The sequence below is a fragment of the Balaenoptera ricei genome, chromosome 11 (genome assembly GCF_028023285.1).
Source record: "Balaenoptera ricei isolate mBalRic1 chromosome 11, mBalRic1.hap2, whole genome shotgun sequence".
NCBI lineage: Eukaryota > Metazoa > Chordata > Mammalia > Artiodactyla > Balaenopteridae > Balaenoptera > Balaenoptera ricei.
Genome location: NC_082649.1, coordinates 101173875 through 101194804, shown reverse-complemented (window position 1 = coordinate 101194804; position 20930 = coordinate 101173875). Strand labels below are relative to the sequence as shown.

Sequence of the window (20930 nt, the reverse complement as noted above, 5' to 3'; positions counted from 1 at the left end):
TTTTCCTTCATGGCTTGATAGCTCATTCCTTTCTAGCACTGAATAATATTCCATTATCTGGATGTATCACAGTTTGCTTACCCATTCACCTATTGAAGGACATCTTGGTGCCTCCAAGTTCTGGCAATTATGAATAAAGCTGCTATAAATACCTGTGTGCAGGCTTTTGTATGGACATAAGTTTTCAGTTCATGTGGGGAGACACCAAGGAGTGTGATTGCTGGATGGATGGTAAGAGCCTGTTAGTTTTGTAAGAAGCCACCAAACTGTCTTCCAAACTGGCTGCACCATTTTGCATTCCCACCAGCGATGAATGTTCCTGTTATTCCACATCCTTGCCAACATTTGGAGTTGTCAGTGTTTTGGATTTGGGCCATTCTAATGGGTGTGTGATAGTATCTCATTATTGCTATAAATTACAATTCTCCGATGACAGATGATGCGGAACATCTTTTCATGTGCTTATCTGCCACCTGTATATCTTACTTGGTGAGGAAACGTGAGCTGTCCCAAGACACGCCCCTGCTCCCGCGCCTCTATTCTGACCACCCTCCACTCTAAGATCACACCGCACAGGCCACCCAGCCGTCAGGACAGGTGAGGCTTCCCACAGCCAGCAGCGCTCCACACTGGCTTCAACACCCCCCAACATTCTTTTGTTCAACCTCTCTCGTGGCAGAGACCGTACTTAACTACGCAAGACAGTTGACTACCTGATCTCGCGTGAAGCTGTAAGCTCTTTGAGGGGAAGGATCCATCTTTCACACTTTAAAGAAATAATTATTTTTAAAACTTACATATGGTAAAACCCCCGATTTTCTGGTGAATAACTCTATGAGCTTTAACACACACGTGTCTAACACACACCACCACAACCTTGCTCACTTTCACTTCCCTCCTACAACTATTCAGTTAAGACACTGAAGAAAATTGCACCATGTCTCACCTAAGACATGAACACTCTACAAAGTGGCAAGTTTTATCATGTGCCTTTTCTTGAATTAAGATTAAAATGCAAATTCTATCAAGTCCTCTCAGGAACATTGACCAGAGACACTTGGGTGTTTCTCTCACTGGGAATATCCTTCTCTCCTCACAATTCTACCCATATACGCCAGCGCCAGATCAAACGCTCTTTCCTGGGGGCTTCCCCAGAGCCTGTATCCATCTCTCCCCTCTCGGAATTCTCCGTTGATGCACCTTGTCCTTCACTGCCGAATATACACACACACTGATGAGTCACAGGGCCTGTTCCGTCTTTTCTGTAGGATGGGGGCTTTGTGTCTGACTCTCCGTGTGGCTGGCCACGAGCTCTGCCAGGAGCTTGATGAACTCACACCTGCCCCAAGGCTCTTAAAAGGAGAGTGGTTCTAAATGCCCTACACGGTCCATTGCCCATCCCCCGCCCCGGGCACAGAAATGCAGTGGCACTTTCTGAGCCTTAGTCATTTTGACAGCTAGCGGCTTACACAAGAGCCGTCGTTGCGTTGGCTGAGGTACAGTCAGTGCACTGGGAGGTGCAGTGTGGGCGACGAGCGGGCAGCGTCTCCTGGAACAAGCAGCCACGTCTCAAGCCTCCCTCTCCCAGTGGGAAAAATCACCGAGTTCCTTCTGCTGAAGGGATTAGGGGTTGAGCACAAGAAACTGCTTGTTGATCTGAAAATGGAAGGTAAAATAGGTATCCCAAGGAAAAGAACTATAAATGCCCATCTTGAAAGTTAATTATGCTTCTCTTACCAATCCTGAAATGGGGAGGGGAAAATTCTACTTAATAGCTGAAAGCACGGGCCGTAAAGTCAATTGGCCAGACTCAAATTTTGATTCTATCACTTTCCCGAGGTATGGGATCCTGACCAATAACTTCATCTTTTTGAACCTCACTTTCCTTTCTATAAAACAGGCATACTGGGACTTCCCTGGTGTTGCAATGGATAAGACTCCGCACTACCAATGCAGGGGGCCCAGGTTCGATCCCTGGTCAGGGAACTAGATCCCACTTGCATGCTGTTACTAACAGTTTGCATGCCACAACTAAGGAGCCCGCCTGCCGCAACTAAGGAGCCCATGTGCTGCAACTAAGGAGCCTGCCTTACTAACACCCAGCACAACCAAATAAAAAAACCAAAACCACAACAAAAAAAACCTGGCATACTAATACTTTTAAAAAATAGTTGTCAAGATTAAATTAAATGAGATGGATCCTGTGGAGCACTAAACACAGTACTTGGGACACAATAGATACTTATAAAACAGTAGCTACTATATTTATTCTTGCTGTTGTTATGCTCTCTACCTTTCATAAGGCATTTCAAGCATTAATACATTATTTCATTTGATCTTCATAGTTATTCTGAGATGGAACATTAATCCTATGCCAAGGCAGAACCAAAGCTCAGAGCATCATTGGTGACCTGGTTTTGTGGTCCCTCTGGCCAGACCACAGCACCAGACTCTGAGCTTCTGGTGGAACTCAGAAATCGAAAACAGTCTCTCTACTTCCAGCACTTGGCCCAGGAAGGGAGAAGGGGTCCAACACTCAGGGCTGGCTGGCGGGTGCAAGGGTGGGGGAGCTCCAAGAGCCAAGCCAGTTGTAAAGTTAAGAAGACACTCAAGGCCACTGGGTGGGTGAAGCCACAGATGCTGGTAAATTATCCAAGGGAGCTAAGACTCCAAACGGCATTTTGCCAACCAATTCAACATTTACACTTTAAGCTATCAATTCTACCCCCAAGCCTGGAAGTTTGACTGCCAAGAACAGCATGGTCAGAAACACAAGGTGAAAAAGAGAGCAGAATCAATTTTTGTTTCATGTTGAGAATGTGCTGTTTTCAGCATGAAAACCTGGGAAAAGGAAGCAAAGAACGGCAAGCTTCTCCCAGCTGACAGCGCGCTTACTGTGGTGGATGTGGGCAGGGGGGAGGCGCCCACAGGAGGGAAGAGAGCTGTGGAGGCCCAGTGGGGCAAAGATGTCCTCTGGGAAGGCCTGACCAGGCACCACTGCCTCTGCATCACTTGGGGTGGGCATGCAAGGCTGGGCACAGGGAGGCTGGGGTAGGGAAAAAGTAGGGGACCTCAAGGGAGGCAGTTTGGTTCATTAGCAGTAGCTCTACTTAGGATCTTTTTTAAAAACTTGGGGCAGGGGCAAACCTGCAAAGACAAACAAGAGGTAATATTGTAAAATATATGTTCAGATATGAAGTAGGGAATTGTTCTGCTTGAGAGCCGGTGGATATCTATTTCAGACAAGGCATCCAGTCCCAGAGATCCTGTGGCCTGATGGGCGGGGCAGGTGCCATTCTTGGACCCGATAAAAGAAAGATGATCCTGAAAGGGGGTGAAGATATTCAATTTCAGGCAACTCTGTGTCAGGCACGTACCTTCCTTCTGATTTCTGCAGACACCAGCTGGCTGGGGGAGGGGAAAGATAGGCAGGAAGAATGAAGAGAGGATCTCCCCAGCCGTGGAGGAAAACAGGGGAAGCCAGAGGGAGGAAGTCATTCTGGGTTCAAAGAGATCAACTTAGAAAGCTTCCTTTATAAAAATAGCCATTGGCAAATCCTAGTCTATTTATATCACCCGTCCAAGATCACTATCAGGATCCTGGGCTGAATCACAAGACCCAGTAAATAATCCTCACAAGTATGGGGTGCTGGCTGCCTGATTTATGGGAAGCTATTTGAAACACCACGGGAGCAACTAAGTCAGGGAAAATTTGAGCGCTGGCACCAAAAGGTACACTTGCAAGTGGATCTCACTTTACATAAATAGATAGGTTCCTGAAAAGTTGGCTCTAAAATGAATTCAATTAACGGAGTCATATTTTCCTAGTGAATCACATTTTAAAACCAGAGATGGATTAGGGTAGGGGTGGCCGAACAAACACAACAAAACAACGATGACCTTAAGACTAAATAAAAACCACCCTTCATTCACCAAACTTTAAAATGGCACTTACTTAAAAGGCCATTATAAATGCTCATAAAATACGAACGATTTGTCAGCAAACATACGCCTAGCGCCTGTCACACACAAGAGTTTGCACCAGGCTTTGTGAGGGCTCCGAAGGCTCCAGTGCCTGCCCCTTGGGAGCTCACAATCTGGGACTTTACAGAAAGTGACACTAAACAGTCATGTTCCATCAGAAAAACATCCCCCTGGATGGAGACGAGTGGTGTGCAAGGGGTCGGTTGGCCCTTTAAGTGCTATCTGGCCTTGGAACAGCTCTGCCTCCTTCCTGACAGGAGAAGCCAGACCAAGCTGGCCTCTAAATACGCCTTTTCAAACGCTCCGTTTATAAGTTAAAAGCTGCTGGCCATGTGGTACTGCGTCATAACTGCTATTTATTTAACTAACTTGAAAAAAAAGAAAAGGAAAAAAAACCATGATCTGGGCACTTTATAAATAAGAAGAGTTAAGGTACTTAAAGCTCTCTGAGAAGTTAAAGGCCGTACAACCCAAGGGGCTGTTATTTTAAACTTTAAAGGGTATTTGCTCAAGGATCTGTTTGTTTGGAAAAGGCCTGCCTCCTTCTACTTGATGTTCTCTTGCACACAGAATACTGGTCATTGGTGACAGGAACAGACACCTAATTTGTTATTAGTTCCATAAGTGCAGATCAGGGCATACTGAGTTTAAACAAGGGACGACACACTTCTGGCACTGATAAAAATGGTATCTCTGTGCTAATGACAATGTTGCCAGCAACTACAGGCATGTGCACAGAATTGGGGGACATTAGCTCAAAATGTGCTATATCCCTTAGACACTGCATGCCCCAGGAACTGGTACCACACTGGGGGCCTGTCAATAGCTAGTAAAAGTGAAACTTTTCCTGGCATTTTTGACTTAGCCCTGAAAGTGTACGAAATAAGCAGTGCAATTTTTGAAAAAATACTTTCTGTTTCATAATTATGAACAAAGCTATGGCAGAGACTGCTGGTTATCCTAATATCCATTCTTTCCTTCTTCCTTTAACTGATAGAATTCCTCCCAGTTTTTTACTAGCAAGATACAGGGCTGCCCTAGAGACTACATTTCCCAGCCTGCCTTACACTACTGATGGTCATGTGACTAACTGTCGGCCAATGGGAGGCAAGCAACTTTCAGGTCATGCCCTTTAAAAGGGAAATCATTTGCCCTCAACTTCCTCTCTTTCCCCCTTTCCAGAGTGTAGACTTGGCATAGCCAAGCCAGCTTTGACAACACCCAGCAGGGTTTCTTAATCCTGGAGTCCACAGACTGCAGAGGGGTCCATAAATAGAATTGCTGGCCTATAAACTTGGATGGGGAAAAAAGCTATACAACTTTATTTTCACTAACTTCTATTTGAAATTTATCATTTCCTTCAGTTATCAGGTAGGGAAAAAAATATAGTATATTAGCAGTATCCAAGACTCTGCCAGCAACAGACATTTACAGATATTCTCATACCACATGATACTTGTTATGGATTATCTTGAAATATTATATGAACTCATCAGTATTTTTAAATTTTTTTAAATAAATTTATTTATTTATTATTGGCTACGTTGGGTCTTCATTGCTGCACACGGGCTTTCTCTAGTTGCGGCTAGCGGGGGCTACTCTTCATTGCAGTGCGCGGGTTTCTCATTGCTGTGGCTTCTCTTCTTGCGGAGCACGGGCTCTAGGCCCGTGGGCTTCAGTAGTTGTGGCTCGCGGGCTCTAGAGTGCAGGCTCAGTAGTTGTGGCGCACGGGCTTAGTTGCTCTGCGGCATGTGGGATCTTCCTGGACCAGGGCTGGAACCCGTGTCCCCTGCATTGGCAGGCGGATTCGTAATCACTGCAGCACCAGGGAAGTCCACTCATCAATATTTTGAAATTATAGTAGTCATTATACTTGCCCCCAGATCATTATTTGATGTATTAATAAAGCATATATTACTATATTATGAGCTTGTTTCATTTTTTTATTACCTTGACAATTGTATTTCAACATAATTACTTTCCTTTGTAGTTCTATGTATTTTATCTTACACATTTAAAAATATTACTCAAAAAAAATATTATTCTGTGAAGTGGTCTGTAGGCTTTGTCACACTGCCAAAGGGATCCATCGCACACACACAAAATATTATGAAGCCTTACCTAGGGAGTGGCAGAGCAGTAATATTTAAGGGACTCAGGTCCATGGATGACCTGGTACAGCAGAGCCACCCTTCAAGTTCTGGACCACTCCTCTAGAGCAGGGCTGCCCAACAGAACTTTCTGTGATGACAGAAATGTTCTATATGTGCGTTTCAATACAACGGCCTCAGTCAAGTGGCTACTGAGCATTTGAAATGAGGCCACTACAATGCGCCCTTCGATACCTCAGCTGGTAGAGCGGAGGACTGCAGAGGTGAAATGAGGCCAGTACAACTGAGGACCTAAATTTTAAATTTTATTTAATTTTAATCCATTTAAATGCAAACAGCCACATGTACCTAGGGGCTACCATGCGGGATAACACAGCTCTAGACTGTTATATGAGAGAGAAGCACATTTCTGTCTGGTTTGAATTGCCATATTTTGGGGTCTCTCTGTTACAGTACTTTAACCTATACCTTAACTAATACAGAAGCTTACCTGGAGTCAATAATAATAAATATACTAGGGATGGAAGGCACATTTGTAGATACAACAGGTAAAGAAACTCATAACTGAAACCAAGATTTAGAACAGGAAATTTCTATTTACAAAGCATTCCCGTGCACATTATTTTACCTGCTACCTCTAATCACCCTGCGCTTATTATTGCACCTGTCTTACTCTCAAAGAGGTTAGGAACTTTGTTGAAGTTACAAAGATGGTAGAGCCAGAAGTCAACTCCAGATCTTACCACCACACCTTGTGCTTTCTAGCACTTCAAAGGCCTCTGGATGGCGGTCGGCAGTCAGCAGTCAGCAGTGACCCAGCAGCTGCAAAAGACCTACAGCCAGCACTTCGCCACCCCACCCCTCTCCTAGATGTCCATTTGCCTCTAGGGCACACACAGCTGCCAAGTCCTTTTTCTGGCCCTGTGGGCTGTGGGATGCTGCAGGCATCTGAATTTCCCAAATTCCTGGCAAAGTGCCCATTTCCCTTGGAGTCTATTGTCTTACAAGGACTTCTGAGTTCTGGGAATGGTGGCTAAAACACTCTTTCTCAAGTCCAGGTAAGGACTTGGAAATGACACGGCCTTTTCAGCAAACCTTAACTGCAAGTCATTTCAATGACAGCTCATTTTCTTCCCTTTGAAATTAGTTCAAAGAACACTATTATTTTAGAACAACAACCAAACATAGTAATACGCTATAATTTTATCAGTTAACAAAAGGGCCATGTCTTAAATTCTCAACAACCTAGACACCAAAAGGAGAAAAGCCAATACTGAGGTGTGACTACACCCCACATCTCAAGCTTCCATGTGGAGGCCAGGCAACAGCCACCCTGCTTGCTGCCGGTCTTGGTTCTCTCTATCTGCCAGCACACCCCTCTGTTCCCTAGGCCCACAGAACTCCTACTTATCCTTCAAAAACCCAGTCTGTCCATTCTCGTTATCACTTCTTCCATTTTGTTTTGTTCTTTTAAAAAAGTTTTCATTTGATTCTAAGTTATATATGAGCAAAGTTTAAAAAGCCAAATAATTCCAAGACTTGTTATGAAAAATAGCAGGCCTCCACCTTCTACTCCCCATGGTGAGTTACCTGATGCTATTCAAGTATTTACCTCTATGTTAAAATAATACGTCTATAATATTGTGACATAAGAAATATATATTTGGTCACTCCAATGACTGAAATATATTTCTCATACATATTTGGTCTTCATCCATGGTTCTTGGCTCACAGCTCCCAAAAACCTTGGAATTTCCTGAGTGATAAGAGCAATGGGAGCACCTTTTCTTATAATATTTGGTCTCTTGTCCTCAGTTCCTGAAAACTCTTCAGAACCGTAAAGGTGAAATGGGTATCAAGTCCCTTTCCACCGTAACTGGGTTCATGTTTTGTTTTGTTTTAATTTATTTTTTGGCCACGCTGCGCAGCCTGGGAGATCTTAGCTCCCCCACCGGGGACTGAACCCAGGCCACTGCAGTGAAAGCACCGAGTCTTAACCACTGGACAGCCAGGGAATTCTGGGTTCATGTTAATAAGGTGACTTGTGGAAATCTCCTAAAGATGGGGGCAGGGGACTGGTTGCCAGGGGAACTAACCATGAATAGAGGACTGTAATTTTCAGTTCCACCCCCTGATTTCCAGGGAGAGGAGGAGCGGCTGGAGGCTGAATCGTTCACCAATGGCTAATGATTTAATCAATCAAGCCTATGTAATGAAGCCTCCATAAAAACCCAGGAGGAGGGGGCTCAGAGAGCTTCCATGGTTGGTAAACCAGATTGCTTCCATGTGCCAGCATGCCAGGCCCCATACTCCACAAGGACAGAAGCTCCTTTGTTTAGGACCTCATTCTATGTATCTATTCTTCTGGCTGTTGATTCATATCCTTTAATATCCTTTGTAATAAACTGGTAACCTAGTAAGCTGGTTTCTTGAGTCCTGTGAGCTGCTCTAGCAAATTAACTGAACCCAAGGAGGGGGTTGTGGGAACCTCTGATGTAGAGCCAGTCAGTCGGAAGTACAGGTAACAACCTGGACTTGTGATTGGCATCTGAAGCAGGGGGCAGTCTTATGGGACTGAACCCTTAACCTGTGTAAAAACAGTGTCAGAATTGAGATGAATTGTAGGACACCCAGCTGGTGTTGGAGAATTGCTTAGTGTGGGGAAACCATCACCCCGCATTGGAATTGGGTACAAAATCTTTAATGTCTGTATTGTTACTTCTTGACTTCTTGTTTTGTTTTTTTTTTTCAGGTTTAAGCATTATATGTCTATTTCTCTTTTTGGTAAATGAGGATTTAGCTCTCTTCTACTGTTAAGCACGCCCTTACCCCTGTGATCACAAATTCTTACCTTCCTATCTTCTCATCCTTACAACATAATTAGAATTCCAATTAGATCAATGTCTAATCACTATATCTAGGTGAACTGTGTAATATGCTAGGATTACTTTTTTTTCCCTTCTACAACACTGCTTTCTCTGGAGTTAACAATTGCCTTTTTTTGTTTGTTTTACTTCCTTCCTAAGTACTTTTCCGTAATTTAATCCTAAACTTTCTGCAATTATCTAAATCTCCTAACTATATGCTCAGACACATTAGGTATTCAAGCAATTTCATTTCCTTAACAAAATCTGTGCTAGAGACTTACGGCCTGATCCAATCTGTTCTAGTTGCCCTTAGTGCTTCAGGCACAACTGTAATCCTGAGCTTTCCCTTCACCATTATTCTGAGGATTCCTGTGACTCTCTCCTGTATACCATTCCCCACTTCCTACATTCCATGTCATCCTCTTCCTTGGTTCACTCTTGTTTTTCTGGAGTTCGTCCTTCAGTGGTTTCCTCAGAAAGGGTGAACAGAAGGTAAATTTTTTGAGATCTTACATATTTGAAAATATCTTTACCTTCACACTCAATTAACAGTTTGGCTGGATATAGAATTGTAGATTAGAAATAATTTTCCTTCACGGTTTGAAAGCACTGTTTCATTGACCTCTGGTTTCCAATGTAGTTACTGAGAAGGAAAAAGCTATTCAGATTTTAAAAATTCTTTGTATATGACCTTTTCTTTCTTTAAACCATAGGTATTTTTTGACCCCACTGTTCGGAAATTTCACTGTGATGGGCCTTGGTGTTAGCCTATTGTTATTCTCTGTTCTGGGCAGTCAGTAGACTCTTCCAATCTAGAAACTGTATTTCTCAATTTTCAGAAATTTTATTTAATTGCTTTTTTATTTTTTCTGGTCTGTTTCCTCTTTCTTTCTGGAACCTATATTATTTGGATGTTGGCACTCCTAGCCTGACCCACTAATTTGCTTATCTTTTCTCCCCTATCTTTCATTTCTTTGTCCTTTTGTTTTAATTTCTAGAAGATATTCTGAATTTCATTGTCAAATTCTTCTACTGAATTTTAAACTTATATTTTTAATTGCTGAGAGCTCTTTTTAATTATCTGAATATCCATTTTTATAGCCTTTTACTCTTGTTTCATGAATATAATATCTCTTTTATCTCACTGAGGACCTAAATGATGGTGGAATTTTTAGGAATCCATGAAATTTTCATCTCCTGGCATAATCTATTTCCTTCAAATTTAGTTTAGTCTCTGTCTTTCACCTCAGATGTCAAGTAATACTTGGTTTCTGCTTCTGTTCAAGGAGGTACTTGATTTTGATTTTAAGTCCCCCGTGGACCTCACTGTGGGGCTGTCTCGCTGAGCTCTCATGTCAGAGCTCCTGACGTTTTCTCTTTAGTGTTGGTCAGATTCCCAGGAGGAGGATCATCCACTCTCCCACCTGGAAGGTACTGAAGCTGGAGGACCTGTGTGGTGGGAGCCCAGGATGAGGAGAAGGTCTGACCTCTCTGTATTTGATATGTAAACATTCATTTAATCCCACGTTTTCAGTGATACATCCTATTTTCAACTTTGGCTGATGTGTCCTAGTCTAGAAACCCTGTTTTACTCTGACCAGAAAGTAAAATTTCAGCTTCTTAACCAAAGTTGTGCAAAGCTAGGGTGGGGATCTAATTGCTTCTTATGACAGACTTTCAACTAACCCTCCTGTTTTAAGTCTCATATTTACTTCCCATTTTCAGATGTATCTACTGTCCCCAATTCCCAAGTCTTCAGGTGGTTCTGAGGAAAATATTGGCTTTCCCTACTGGCTGGCTTAGAATTTAACCTTCTTGTTGTCCATTTGTCTTGGTCAGTTCAGGCTGCTATAGCAAAGACACTATAGATTCGGTGGCTTAACCAACAAATTTTTATTTCTCATAGACCTGGAGGCTGAGAAAATCCAAGATCAAGGTACCAGCAGATTTGGTGTCTGGTGATAGCCTACTTCCTAGTTTACTGATGGCCCTCTTCTCACTTTGTCCTCACAAGGTAGAAGGGGCAAGGGAGCCCTCTAGGGTCTCTTTTAGAAGGGACTAATCCCATTCATGAAAGCCCCACCCTCATGATCTAATCGCCTCCCAAAGGCCCCACCTCCAAATACTATCACACTGGGGACTGGGTTACAACATATCAATTCTGGGGGAACGTTCAGTCTATAGCACCACCTTTCCAGATTCCAAATTTTTTGTTGTTATTTGCTCTCCCATTCTTACTCTCTTTGAAAGTTTTAAAAAATATTCTCTTTACTGTGATTTTAGGACATTACAGGAGAAATAATAAATAAATAAATATGCTTAATCAACTTTTTTTGAGTATTCACATGGTTCAAGTTTCAGAAGGAAAAAAAGCATATATAATTATGTCTCCCTCCCATCCTTAATGACCAGCCACCCAAGATCCCTCTCAGGAAGAAAACAATGTTATTGATTTCTGGTGTCCTTCCAGCCTACCTTTATCATTTTAGATCCTACTCTATATTATCAGCCTATTTGTATCATTTTAGACTTTGCTTTATTACAAAAGTACTTTTCACAATGCACTAAGAACTTCTTGAGGAAATAGATAAAAGAAACCTAGCTCCTTGGGGAGGATTAGAACAATGACAAAGTTTATCTTTATAGTTCCTTCCACTTTATGTACATTTTCCCACTTTTTATGGCCCTTTTCACTGCCTCAGACACTAAGAAGTGACCACAAAAGCTTCTCCCCACCTATTATTAAACTAGCTCCGCAAGAAAGGATCTGATAAACTCTTCTCATGTGAATGACTAATACAGCCTACTCTGTCAATCTTCCCCAAAGTGGCTGAACTTTCAGAGGAGATAAAACTTAAGGCCAAAGGAATCAAACTCTAGCAGCTGCCATTTCGAGAGCTGCCCAAGACAACAGGTCAGTTCTGCCAAGACGTGCTGTTACTAGGACTATGCTTACCAGGAAAATTAGGTCAAGCCAGAGTGGACTCTCAACACTAGACAATTTCAAACCAAGCAAACACCAAAGAAGCTATCTCTTAATATAATGAGCAACAAAGCTGAATAGGCCAATTTAAACCTTCATACATTATAAAAAATAATCATTTTCCATCTAAATGATAATGGGAAACATTACTGAATAACAAAATTACCATGAAGTAAATTTAAATCAAAATAAAAATAATCCACAAATTATGCCTTTTAAAATGAGTATAAAGAAATGTACCTGAAACCAAGATAGCAAAATGCTGACTTCCAGCTCTGACTATAATAAAGTAGATGGTATCAGACTTACTTTCTTGCCATAAACAATAATAAAAACAACAACTACATAAAATAACTGTTACCAGTCTCAGAGAGCAACCAATACAGGAACTCCAGCAGAGAGCAATGGTTTTGATAGAGGGACAAGGCAAAAATCAAAGTTTGATGCTGCTGAGGCAGCTGGGATTTGGGGAGCAGGTAGCAGGGATGCGTAAAACTTAGAAAGGGAACCCGAAACCTACATGGAAATTGCCCTTGGATCCCTGGCTAACTCTTGGGCTGCAGAGTGAAGAGTGAGACTCCTAAAAGTCTGGAAGAAAGCTGGGATGCTGAAGCTGAGACAGAGTGAAAATGCCAGATGTTAAACGTACTGGAGAGATGTTGGATTTTGGCCCAAGTCAGAGTGGAAGACATAGGTGAATACACCAAACATTTATTTAGAACTCAGAAAGACCTCCTCCAAGATTATCAACCATACTTAGGATTTAAGGGGAACACTAAAATAGATCTTCCCTAAGAAGCCCAAAGCAGACCTTAGCAGAACCAAAGTGAACTTCTAGTAACTTAGCTGACTGTCTGAACAAATTTAAACACCCTAGAATACTATAACATAATGTAGGGCAAATCTATCATTCACAGTGTATGGCATATAATAAAAAATTATTAAATATAGCCCCCTGCAAAAAAATTATAAAAAATGACCCAATTATCAAGAGAGAAAATGGTGACTAGAAACAGATCAGAGATAATCCAGATATTAGATTTAGCAGACAAGGAGTTCAAAATAACACAATTAATATATTTTAAAAAGATAGAAAAGCTGGATGAAAAGACAGAATATTTGAACTTAAAATTTACCAAAAAAAAAAAAAAAAAGTCCAAAAAAACTTTCCAGAATTTCCAAAGACAATAACTGAAATTGAGAACTCATTGGCTGCATTAACAGTGGACTGGATACAGCAGTAAACAGGATTAGTGAGCCAGTAGATAACTCAATATTAAATATCAAAAATAAAGCACAGAGGGAAAAAACCCAGAATTACAATTACATCTAAAAGAAAAACCTATACTCTGAAAACTATAAGACACTGATGAACGAAACTGAAGATATCACAAATAAATGGAAAGAAACACCATGCTCATGGATTGGAAGAATTAATATTGTAAAAATGAACATACTACCTAAAGAAATCTACAGATTCAATGTAGCCCCTATCAAAATACCTATGGCATTCTTCACAGAACTAGAATAATCCAAAAATTTGTATGGAACTACAAAAGACCCCAAATAGCTAAAGCAATCTTGAGAAAGAAGAACAAAGCTGGAAGTTTCACATGCCCTGACTTCAAACTATACTACAAAGCTACAGTAATCAAAACAGTATGGTACTGGCACGAAAACAGACACAAAGATCAATGGAACAGAATAAAGAGCCCAGAAATAAACCCACACACATACGGTCAATTAATCTACAACAAAGGAGGCAAGAATAGACAATAGGGAAAGGAAAGTTTCTTCAATAAATGGTGCTGGGAAAACGGAACAGGTACATGAAAAAGAATAAAACTACACCATTTGCTTATACCACACAAAAAATAAAGTCAAAATGGATTAAAGATTTAAATGTAAAACCTGAAATGATAAAACTCCTAGAACAAAACAGGCAGTATGCTCTTTGACACTGGCCTTAGCAATATATTTCTGAATCTATCTCCTCAGACAAGGGAAACAGAATAAAAAATAAAGAAATAGGACCACATAAAACTAAAAAGCTTTTTCATAGCAAAAGAAACCATCAACAAAACAAAAAGGTAACCTACTGAATAGGAGAAAATATTTGCAAATCAGATGTCCGATAAGGGGTTAATATCCAAAATATATAAATAACTCATACAACACAATAAAAAGAACACAAATTACCTGATTAAAAAATGGGAAGAGGATCTGAATAGACCGTTTTCCAAAGAAGACATACAGTTGGCCAACAGGCACATGAAAAGATTCTCAACATCACTAATCATCAGGGAAATGCAAATCAAAACCACAATGAGGTATCACCTCACGCCAGTTAGAATGGCTATCAAAAAGACAAGAAATAACAAGTGTTGGTGAGAAAGTAGAGAAGAGGAAACCCTTGTGCACTGTTACTGGGAATGTAAATTGATAGAGCCACTATGGAAAACAGTATGGAGGTTCCTCAAAAAATTAAAAATAGAACTACCATCCAATCCAGAAATCCCACTTCTGGATATTTATCCAAAGGAAACAAAAACACTAATTTACAAAAATATATGTAATCCCTATGTTCATTGCAGCATTAATTACAACAGCCAAGATATGGAAGCAACCTAAGTGTCCATCAACAGATGAATGGATAAAGAAGATGTGGTATGTATGTATGCGTTTGCGTATACATACATACACACACACACACACACACACACACACACACACAAATGGAGTATTTCTCAGGGATAAAAAAGAATGAAATCTTGCCATTTGTGACAACATGGATGGACTTAGAGGATATTAGGCTAAGTGAAACAAGTCAGAAAGGATGACAAATACTGTATGTTTTGACTTATGTGTGGAATCTGAAAAAAATAAAATAAAACAAAAATAGACTCATAGATACAGAGAACCACCTAGTGGTTGCCAGAAGTGAGGGGGTGGGAAGACAGAAAAAAATAAGTGAAGGGGATTAAGAGGTACAAACTATCAGTTATAAAATAAATAAGTCATGAGGATGTAAAGTACAGCACAGGGAAAATAGTCAATAATATTGTAATAACTTTGTGTGGTGTGCAATCACTATGTTGTATACCTGAAATTAATATAATATTGTAAGTCAGCTACACTTCAATTAGAAAACTGTTTATATATTTTTGAATTCTATAATATTCATTGTATGTTATAATCTGTTTAAAAGAAAAATATCTCTGTCTATTCATTATTATCTTTCAAGCAAATAGCTACTTATGCTATAATATGGAAATTATACACTCTTCAAGCCAGAAGAATATGAAACTGATCAAAATGCAACAGTGATAATAAATTCAATTAGTGGCATCTACTTTTCATTGGATAACACATGAAATAACAAATTAAGTGATACAAAAAATGAATTATGTTTTGCTAAGAATTTTTCAAACTGACTTGTTTTAATACTGTACTGATATAATATCGTAATGGTTTCTGAACATATTATATTTGAATAAGCCACAATAAAATGTCAACCATTAAAAAAAGAAAGTAATACAGATTTGAGACATGGTCAAATGATCTAACATGCATGTAATTAGACTCTTATACAGGAAAAAGAGAAAAGGGGAAAGAAACCAAATTTGAAAAAATAATGGCAAATAATATTCCAAGCCTGAGGAAACATATCTACCCCACAGATTCAAGCTCAGTGATTCTCAGGCAAGATAAATATAAAGAAAACCAAACCCAGGTACACTACTTAATGATAAAAAGTAAAGATAAAGTCTTAAAAGTAGCCAATGGAAAAAAAAGACAGTACCTTTTGGGAAACAATAATACAAAAAAATATTGATTTCTTAAGAGAAATGACATAAGGCAAAAGATTTGAAAAGTTCTGAAAGAAAAAAAAGTCAGCCAAAAATTCTATACCCAAGGAGAATGACCTTTAAAAAGGAATGCAAAGTAAAGACGCTCTCAGAAAAACAAAAACTGAGAGCACTCATCATTTCTTGCAGAGAACTGCTCTACAAGTAATACTACAGGATATTTAATATGATGAATATGTTATAGGCTGTTTTTCAGGTTCAAAGGCAAGTGATCTGATATGGAAGTATACAGTCATAAGAAGGAATCAACAGCTCTAAAATGGTAAATATATGGATAAATATAAAGATTAATGACTATTAAAAGCAACAATGATAATAAAGTCTTGTGGGGTTTGTTACTTATGTAGAAATAAAGTATACGGCAATTATAGCAAAAAAAATGGTAAAAAGTAAACAGAATGCACTACTTTAAGTATCTTGCATTGTTTAAAAAATGATAAGGTAAGCTGTAAAAGACTGATTTGGAAATTTCTACAGTAACCACTAATAGATTGATATATAAAGGTATAACAAAAATGTCAGTAGAAAAGATAAAATAGAATTAAAAAATTCTTGACTAGTTAAAATAAAGCCAGAGAAAAAGGAATAAAGGAAAATACAAAACGAACAAATATAAAAGAAATGACAAGAAAATTAAACCTAACTATACCAGTAATTACATTAAATGTAAATGAAATAAACAATCTCATGAAAAGACAAACACTGGTTGGTTTAAAAAAAACATACAACTGCAACTAAAAAAAACCGCCAGCAGCTGGCAGTTTACAAGAAATACAGTCAAATGTTTTTTACAAGAAATACACTTTAAATACAAAGGTTGAAAGTAAATGATTTATATCATGCAAATAATAACAACAAAAGTTTTGTCATTATATTAATATTAGATAAATACATGTTAAAGTAAGAAATATTATGACAGGTAATGAGGCGTTTCACAATGATAAAAGGGTCAATGCAACAGAAAGATATCACTACCTGGAACATGTATCCATCAAATAATATAGCTTTAAAAGAAATAAAACAATGTTGAGAAGAAAAAACAAGGTATAGACAAATCTACAGTCATAGCTGGAGATTTTAACACACCTCTCTAACTGACAGAATAAACACACAAAAAACTTCTAACAAAAGAAGCTAGAAAAAGAATTAAATTAAAAAAAAAAAATAGAAGGAAGATAATAATAAACATAAGAGCAGAAATCAATGAAAGAGAAAACAGAAATAACAGAAAATCAAGAGGGCCCAAAATAGGTTATTCTAAAAGATTAATAATTCAACAAAGTTGCAGGACACAAAATCAACACTCAAAAACCAGTTGCATTTCTATACATTAACAATGAATAATCCAAAAAGAAAATTAAGAAAACAACTTCATTTAAAATATCATCAAATGGCAGAGTAGAAGGACGTGCTCTCACTCCCTCTCATGAGAGCACCAGAATCAAAACTAACTGCTGAACAATCATCGACAGGAAGACACTGGAACTCACCAAAAAAGATACCCCACATCCAAAGACAAAGGAGAAGCCACAATGAGACTATAGGAGGGGCGCAATCACAATAAAATCAAATCCCGTAACTGCTGGGTGGGTGACTCACAAACTGGAGAACACTTATACCACAGAAGTCCACCCACTGGAGTGAAGGTTCTGAGCCCCATGTCAGGCTTCCCAACCTGGGGTTCTGGCAATGGGAGGAGGAATTCCTAGAGAATCGGACTTTGAAGGCTAGTGGGATTTGATTGCAGGACTTTGACAGGACTGGGGGAAACAGAGACTCGACTCTTGGAGGGCACACACTAACTAGTGTGCGCATGGGGACCCAGGGGAAGGAGCAGTGACCCCACAGGAGACTGAACCAGACCTACCTGCTAGTGTTGGAGGGTCTCCTGCAAAGGTGGTGGGTAGCTGTCTCTCACTGTGAGGACAAGGACACTGGCAGCAGAAATTCTGGTAAGTACTCCTTGGCGTGAGCCCTGCCAGAGTCTGCCATTAGCCCCACCAAAGACCAGGTAGGCTCCAGTGTTGGGTCACCTCAGGCCAAACAACCAACAGGGAGGGAACCCAGCCCCACCCATCAGCAGACAAGCGGATTAAAGTTTTACTGAGCTCTGCCCACCAGAGCAACACCCAGCTCTACCCGCCACCACTCCCTCCCATCAGGAAGCCTGCACGAGCATCTTAGACAGCCTCATCCACCAGAGGGCAGACAGCAGAAGCAAGAAGAACTACAATCCTGCAGCCTATGGAACAAAAACCACATTCATAGAAAGACAGACAAGATGAAAAGGCAGAGGTCTTTGTACCAGATGAAGGAACAAGATAAAACCCCAGAAAAACAACTAAATGAAGTGGAGATAGGCAACCTTCCAGAAAAAGAATTCAGAATAATGATAGTGAAGATGATCCAGGACCTCGGAATAAGAATGGAGGCAAAGCTCGAGAAGATGCAAGAAATGTTTAACAAAGACCTAGAAGAACTGAAGAACAAACAGAGATGAACAATACAATAACTGAAATGAAAAACACACTAGAAGGAATCAATAGCCAAATCACTGAGGCAGAAGAACGGATAAGTGACCTGGAAGACAGAATGGTGGAATTCACTGCTGCAGAACAGAATAAAGAAAAAAGACTGAAAAGAAATGAAGACAGCCTAAGAGACCTCTGGGACAACATTAAATGCAACAACATTCGCATTGTAGGGGTCCCAGAAGGAGAAGAGAGAGAGAAAGGACCCAAGAAAATAACTGAAGAGATTATAGTCGAAAACTTCCCTAACATGGGAAAGGAAATAGCCGCCCAAGTCCAGGAAGCGCAGAGAGTCCCATACAGGATAAACCCAAGGAGAAACACGCCGAGACACATAGTAATCAAATTGGCAAAAATTAAAGACAAAGAAAAGTTATTGAAAGCAGCAAGGGAAAAACGACAAATAACATACAAGGGAACTCTGATAAGGTTAACAGCTGATTTCTCAGCAGAAATTCTACAAGCCAGAAGGGAGTGGCATGACATATTTAAAGTGATGAAAGGGAAGAACCTACAACCAAGATTACTCTACCCGGCAAGGATCTCATTCAGATTTGATGGAGAAATCAAAAGCTTTACAGACAAGCAAAAGCTAAGAGAATTCAGCACCACCAAACCAGCTCTACAACAAATGCTAAAGGAACTTCTCAAAGTGGGAAACACAAGAGAAGAAAAGGACCTACAAAGCAAACCCAAAACAATTAAGAAAATGGTAATAGGAACATACATATCGATAATTACCTTAAACATGAATGGATTAAATGCTCCAACCAAAAGACACAGGCTCGCTGAATGGACACAAGAACAAGACCCATATATATACTGTCTACAAGAGACCCACTTCAGACCTAGGGACACATACAGACTGAAAGTTAGGGGATGGAAAAAGATATTCCATGCAAATGGAAATCAAAAGAAAGCTGGAGTAGCAATACTCATATCAGATAAAATAGACTTTAAAATAATGAATGTTACAAGAGACAAGGAAGGACACTACATAATGATGAAGGGATCGATCCAAGAAGAAGATATGACAATTATAAATATATATGTACCCAACACAGGAGAACCTCGATACATAAGGCAACTGCTAACAGCTATAAAAGAGGAAATCGACAGTAACACAATAATAGTGGGGGACTTTAACACCTCACTTACACCAATGGACAGATCATCCAAACAGAAAATTAGTAAGGAAACACAAGCTTTAAATGACACAATAGACCAGACAGATTTAATTGATATTTATAGGACACTCCATCCAAAAACAGCAGATTACACTTCCTTCTCAAGTGCGCACGTAACATTCTCCAGGATAGATCACATCTTGGGTCACAAATCAAGCCTCAGTAAATTAAAAAAAACTGAAATCATATCAAGCATCTTTTCCGACCACAACGCTATAAGATTAGAAATCAATTACAGGGGAAAAAAATGTAAAAAACACAAATACATGGAGGCTAAACAATACGTTACTAAATAACCAAGAGATCACTGAAGAAATCAAAGAAGAAATCAAAAAATACCTAGAGACAAATGACAATGAAAACACGACAACCCAAAACCTATGGGATGCAGCAAAAGCAGTTCTAAGAGGGAAGTTTACAGCTATACAAGCCTACCTAAAGAAACAAGAAAAATCTCAAATAAACAACCTATCCTTACACCTAAAGCAGAGTCAGACCTCGACACATGGAGATGGAACCAAGCTGAGCAGTCAGCTGGCAGCCTGAGAAACCTCTATCTCATCACATCTGTAACACAACTGTAGTCTTCAAGGACAGGGCAGCATTCTGAAGCAGGCACACCTAAGGGTGTCTTGTCATGTTCTTTCTGTCCCACTTTCATCGTTAGATGCCAGTTAAAGCATAATCCCTCTTCAGAGTTCACTAGCTTTTTATATTAGCTCCTTAGCCAAAAGATAAGGCCAAGTATACCACCATCTGTTTCGTGAATCCTTTAGAAGCTTTCTTGCTCCTAAACCAATGTGGGTCAGATTGAGAACTGAATCATATGACTCATGGAAGTAGTTTACAGAAATTCAGGAAGCAGTTTCTCTTTTTGGAGAAGTAAAGGTGAGTGGTATCCAGAAAGACATGCCCAAGGCGGGAGGCCTAAAGTGCTGTCAGCAGCGTCTGTAGAACATTAGGTCTGGAAGGGATCCCGGGGCAACAGAGAAACCCTGTTTTAAGATGGAAGGGACCGCAGGGTAGAAAGGTCCAGTGGCTTGTACAAGGTCTCACAGTCAATAGGCACAGCAGGGACACTAAATGCTGGCTCCCTGAGTCGGAATGCGGAGGACTTCTCTCGTTTCCTGACTTCAGCACGTGCAGAAATCAACACACAAAAAGTTAAGACATACGGGATGGCTGTTTAATATTTTTAATTGACACTCATTTCTTTCATATGCCTCAAACTCTTGTCCTTATTTAGATGTCTTGGCAATTATTTCCACATTATACTCCATTTTGTTTTCCCTTATTTTCATAGCCTTGAGTATTGACACAAATATTGCTGCTATTTACCTTTCATCTGACCCCAGTTTGACAAAATGAGTAGAAACAGAAAAGGAATAAGTAAGCAAA

At 39.9% G+C, this 20930-nt stretch overlaps 1 protein-coding gene across 7 annotated transcripts in view; it reads right to left on the bottom strand.

The window, feature by feature from the left end:
• ATG7 (autophagy related 7) overlaps positions 1–20930 on the bottom strand; it is a 326752-nt gene that overhangs the window by 36736 nt on the left and 269086 nt on the right. The window lies entirely within an intron of this gene.